Source organism: Cervus elaphus, chromosome X (assembly GCF_910594005.1).
Source record: "Cervus elaphus chromosome X, mCerEla1.1, whole genome shotgun sequence".
Lineage (NCBI taxonomy): Eukaryota > Metazoa > Chordata > Mammalia > Artiodactyla > Cervidae > Cervus > Cervus elaphus.
The window spans coordinates 43,086,616-43,092,968 of NC_057848.1; the positions used below are offsets into that span (position 1 = coordinate 43,086,616).

The following is a 6,353-nucleotide window of genomic DNA, read 5'->3' on the forward strand; positions in this document are numbered from 1 at the left end:
GCCAAAGTAAGGCAACGTTTGTCAAGGGTCACATGGGTTAGTACAGTTGGGAAAACAAAAATTCACTGTGGAAATCTGAGCTGTGAAGGGACACACTTCCTGAGCTGTCATAGAATTCTCAGCTAGTCTAATGGCAAATCATGATGAAAACTCTAATAAGTCTCTCATGAGATAACTAATATTAAGCCAAAATTGTGCATAGGCTCTCAAGCCAAGAGAGGCAGAGGCCTGCTGTACTCAACCAGGGCCAACAGGAGGAGGAAACATCTTGGTTAAAATCAGGAAGAGGTATCAGATTGCCATCTCTTACCAACTTTTTGAAAAAGAATTGGTCACCAAACCCTTTTTAGTTAATTTCTTACCCCCTCTCCAGAAATATGAAGCAGAAGGGGCCCCTCCCCCACCCATTGAACCGGTTCTGATGAGCCAGCCGGTAGGCCAGCCTGGCTCAGGAGGCCGGGAGGGGAGGGCTGGGTCGGTCGGCGGGCAGACAACAATGCCGAGCTTCTACTCAGCCCCCAACTGCACGCAGTGGGACCTGGCCTTCTTCAGGTTCCTGCGGGATCCGGCCAGATGCCAGAAGTGAGTGGAGAACTGTAGGAGAGCAGACTTAGAATATAAAACACCTGATCAACTAAATAAACATTATCAATTGTGTGCCAAACACTTTGAAACTTCTATGATCTGCAGAACTAGTCCTTACAGGACAGTTCTCCGAGATAATGCCATACCAACAATATTCGATCTTACCAGGCATTTGAATAATCCACAGAAAACGAATAAAAGAATTGACTGAAGATGAAATCAGGACACTGAAACAGAAAAAAAAATTGATGAAACTTCTGAACAGGAACCAAAACATAAGGAAATAAACAACAGCAATGCTCAGAATCCCAGTGCAGAAAAGGGGGTGAAGAGCAGGATGAAGACATTTTACCTTTAACTCTTGAAGAGAAGGAAAACAGAATATTTAAAATCTTTAGTTGAAATTTTGATTCTTATGGGAAAACAAAACATACCTCTGAATGGCATGAAGCTGATGAAAATTCAAAGGTCTTTTTACTCCTGATAACTTTCAAGCACTGCTAAAGTGCCAGATCAATTCTGGTGAAGAGGTTCTGAAAAAGCGCTTCGAGACAACAGCAGTTAACACATTGTTCTGTTACAAAACACAGCAGAAACAGATGCTGGAGATCTGTGAGAGCTGCATTCGGGAAGAAACCCTCAGGGAAGTGAGAGATTCTCACTTCTTTTCCATCATCACTGATGATGTGGTGGACATCGCAGGGGAAGAGCACCTGCCTGTGTTGATGAGGTTTGTCGATGAAGCTCACAACCTGAGAGAGGAATTTGTAGGCTTCCTGCCTTATGAAGCTGATGCAGAAATTTTGGCTGTGAAATTTCACACTACAATAACTGAGAAATGGGGATTAAACATGGAGTACTGTCGTGGCCAGACTTACATTGTGTCTAGTGGATTTTCATCCAAAATGAAAGTTGTTGCTTCTAGACTTTTAGAGAAATATCCCCAAGCTATCTACACACTGTGCCCTTCCTGTGCTGTAAATATGTGGTTGGCAAAATCAGTGCCTGTTATGGGAGTATATGTTGCATTAGGAACAATTGAGGAAGTTTGTTCTTTTTTTCATCAATCACCACAACTGCTTTTAGAGCTTGAAAATGTAATTTTTGTCCTCTTTCAGAACAATGAAGAAAGGGGCAAAGAACTGAAGGAAATTTGCCATTCTCAGTGGACAGGCAAGCACGATCCTTTTGAAATCTTAGTGGACCTCCTTCAAGCACTTTTTTTATGTTTAGATGGTATAAATAGTGATACAAATGTTAGATGGAATAACTGTATAGCTGGCCGAGCATTTGTGCTCTGTAGTGAGATAACAGATTTTGATTTCATTGTTACCATTGTTGTTCTTAAAAATGTTTTATCTTTTACAAGAGCCTTTGGGGAAAATCTTCAGGGGCAAACCTCTGATGTCTTTTTTGCAGCCAGTACCTTGACTGCAGTGTTACATTCACTAAATAAAGTGATGGAAAATATTGAAGGTTATCATGAATTTTGGTTTGAGGAAGCCACAAATTTGGCAACCAAACTTGATATTCAGATGAAACTCCCAGGGAAATTTCGCAGAGCTCAGCACAGTAACCTAGAATCTCAGCTAACCTCTGAGAATTACTATAAAGAAACTCTAAGTGTTCCAACTGTGGAACCCATTATTCAGGAACTGAAAGATATATTCTCAGAACAGCACCTCAAAGCTCTTAAGTGCTTATCCCTGGTACCCTCTGTCATGGGACAGCTCAAATTCAATACGTCAGAGGAGCACTATGCTGACATGTACCCAAGTGACTTACCTAATCCTGGCATACTCTCTGCTGAGCTGCATTGTTGGAGGATCAAATGGAAACACAGAGGGAAGATACAGAACTTCCATCCTCTATGTACGAAGTCCTTCATCTACCAGACATCAAGTTTTTTCCTAATGTTTATGCATTGCTGAAGGTCCTATGTATTCTTCCTGTGATGAAAGTTGAGAATGAACGCTATGAAAATGGGTGAAAGCATCTCAAAGCATATTTGAGGAACACTTTGACAGGTCAAAGGTCAAGTAACCTCGCTTTGCTTAACATAAATTTTGATATAAAACACGATTTGGATTTAATGGTGGATACATACATCAAACTCTATACAAGTAAGTCAGAGCTTCCTACAGATAATTCAGAAACCATTGAAAATACCTAAGAGACTTTTAACCTAGACTTTCTCTTATATTTGATATTTTTAAAAAACTTGTAAGAAATTTAAAAATATCTTACAGAAAAGTTGTAAGGGTAGGCCAGTTAATCACTGAATATCTTGACCTGTAGGCCTCCCATTGAGTACATTAGTCATTGATAATCCGCCTGTTTAAATGGCCTGTTCAAATACCCATGCTTTGGAGACCCAACTGTTTTTCCAGAAGATAGCATTGAAAGTACCATATTACAGTTTTATGTGATCTCTGCTAATGGCACTTTGGAATTGTTTTAGTTAAGTGATTTTAGACATTACGTTTATCACTGTGGATCAAATTGTCAGGTATTAAGTTATCAGATCTTTGAAAATATAAAATTAGAGGAGGTATAGGAGGAAGGAATGCATTTTGTAAAATGTTACAGTGAAGCTCGTGACTGACTTTTGAATAGTAGGAGTTATAAGTATGCTATTAAAAATCTATAAAGGACAGTGAAGAAAATTATCACACTATAAGAGAAATGTGTAAGCTTGTCAAACAAGGATTTCAGTGTAGATTTTCTCTTTATCAAATGAAGTTAAAGCAACAAGTTAAAATTTGAATGGAAGAGCGTGCCATTGTTGTTCCACATCTGGTTATTGCTGTTCACATTCCTTGATTGAGCCTACGTCTTCATAAGCTTTTTGGCAGGTACATGTTGAACACTTCAGTTTCATGGTCAAGAAAGGATCAGAGGCCATGGATACTGACAACTGATTTGTCTGTTTTCTTCTGTCTTTTTCCATGACTGTATCTACAGCCTCATCTTGATTTACAAGCAAAGCCTAGAAAGCCTACAAAAATAAGTGTTCTTCTAGGAATATAAGTTTATCTAGGAATAATACAGAAAATATTGCTGTTATTTTTGGTGAAGAAAATCAATTTTGTATAGTTTATTTCAACCTAAATAAAATGTGAATTTTGTGTAAAAAAAAAAAAAAGAAGCAGAAGGCATTATGCTTTAGGCACAGTAGGTGAGATGACTCGGTCCCATGATACATTTAGGAGCCTACAAAAATGATTTGGTTTCTGATCTCAAATGGGGTTGACAAAAACGGTTGTGTAAGATAACACAAGATAAGTACATTGTCAAGTATAGGGCCCATTGTTAGAAGTTATTTTCAGTATTTAGGATATTAACAAGTCTTGGGGCATCCATAAAACATTTCTTCAAGGAAAAATCATAGAGCCGGCAATCTGGCCTGGCTCTCTTTTATTTGACAATAAATAAAACTTATGGGGGTAGGGGTAGGAGCTAAGATGGTGAAGGAATAGGATGGGGAGACCACTTTCTCCCCCACAAATTCATCGAAAGAACATTTCAACACTGAGCAAACTCCACAAAACAACTTCTGATTGCTAGGAGAGGACATCAGGCACCCAGAAAAGCACCCCATTGTCTTCGAAAAGAGGTAGGACAAAATATAAAAGATAAAAAGAGAGACAAAACAGTTAGGGACAGAGATCTGTCCTGGGAAGGGAGTCTCAATAGAGGAAGTTTCCAAACACCAGGAAACCCTCTCACCGGCGGGTCTGGGGGAAGTTTTCGAATCTCGGAGGGCAACCTAACTGGGAGGAAAAATAAATAAAACCCACAGATTACATGCCTAAAAGCAACTCCCAGCAGAAAAGTACCCCAGATGCTCGCTCGCATCCGCCACCAGCAAGTGGGGGCTGAACGGAGAGGAGCGGGCGGCATTGCTTAGGGTAAGGACCAGGCCTGAAAGCCCTGAGGGCAATCGGAGGGAGCTAACATGAGATAGCAATTTAAACTGTGGGATAGCAAGAGAGAGAGAATTAACCTGGGAAAAATCCCTAAACTAAGGTAATACCCGCCCGTTCCCAGAACAAAGGACTGAGCGAATACCAGAGAAGAGCTAGCTGGCTGTGAACCGGCCCATCCCCCGCTGGAGGCAGGAGGCAGCGGGGAGGGGAAAGGGGCAAACTCGGCCCCAGAGAGGCATCCCCTACCAAACTGCAAACAGGCTTCCAGTCTCTAACCAAAGATTCTGGATGGTTGACATTTGCCGGGAGGGTCGCAGCCAGAGATCAGCTCCCCAGAAGAGACACAAGGCTCACCGGACCAGCACGCCCGGAAACTGAGGCTGGGACTGCAGAGGGGATAAGGTGCACCGCACCCGGGGAGAGTGTGCCCGTCAAGCTCCTGGCTGCCTGAGCTGCTCCGACCCGGGAAGGCACAAAACGCAGGCCCAACCGAGTCTGCAGCTTTGTGGAGAACCTGAAAACCTGAACCTGAGCGGCTTAGGCCTGGGAAGTGCACGCAACTCAGAGCCCGCTCCCTGGAGAGCAGCCTGGAGCCGGAACAGTGTAGACGGGGAAAGCACATGCGTCGTGAACGGGGGCAAACCCAGCGTGGCCGGAACACTGCGAGTGCTCCCCACACAGGCCGGTGATATTTGTCTGCAGTGCCCCTCCCTCCCCGCAGCACGACTTAACAAGCAAACCTAAACAAGAGACCACCTCTGCCCGCTTGTGTCAGGGTGGAAATTAGACACTGAAGAGACCTGCAAACAGAAGCCAAATAAACAAAGGCAACCACTTTAGAAGTGACCGGTGCAACAGATTAAAATCCCTGTAGTTAACACCGACTACACTGGAAGGGAGCTATAGATATTGAGAAGTGTAAGCTGGAACAAGGAGCTACCTGAAACTGAACCGAACCCACACTGCCCACAACAGCTCCAGAGAAATTCCTAGATATGTTTTTACCATTATTATTTTCTTAATTAAAATTTTTTTCTCTTTCTTTTTTTTAAAGTCCTCTATTACTCCTTAATTTTCATTTTTATAACCCACTATAACCTGGCAAAAAAAAAGGACCCATTTTTAAAGAGAACTTCATACATATTTCACAAATTTTTTGTGTTTTTGTTTTTTTTAATATTATATTTTAGGAGTCTAACCTCTACTCTAGATTTTTAATCTTTGTTTTTCAGTATTTGATAAAAATTTTGGACATTTAAGAATCCAACCTTCAGTACCCATTTTTACTCAGGAGTGTGATTATTGGTTTGATTACTCTCTCCCCCTTTTGACTCTCCTTTTTCTCCCCCAGATCACCTCTATTTCCTCCCTCCCCCTTCACTTCTCAATCCAATTCTGTGAATCTCTGTGGGTGTTCTGGACTGCGGAGAACACTTAGGGAGCAGAGTACTGCCTAGATCTGTCTCTCTCCTCTTGAATCCCCCTTTTTCTCCTCCTGCTCACCTCTGTCTCCTTCCTCCCTCTCCTCTTCTTCATGTAACTCTGTGAACCTCTCTGGGTGTCCCTCACTGTGGAGAATCCTTTCACCATTAACCTAGAAGTTTTATTATCAGTGCTGTATGGATGGATAAGTCTTGAGGCTACTGGAAGAATAAGACTGAAATCCAGAGGCAAAAGGCTTAAGCCCAAAACCTGAGAACATCAGAGAACTCCTGACTACAGGGAACATTAAGTAATAAGAGATCATCCAAAAGCCTCCATACCTACACTGAAACCAACCACCACCCAAGAGCCAATAAGTTCCAGATCAAGACATACCATGCAAAATCTCCAGCAACG

General features: G+C 42.0%; 1 pseudogene; it reads left to right on the forward strand.

Moving 5' to 3' along the window:
* The first annotated feature begins 496 nt into the window (after positions 1–496).
* Positions 497–2,758, forward strand: LOC122690862 (annotated as a pseudogene).
* The last annotated feature ends 3,595 nt before the right edge of the window (positions 2,759–6,353 follow it).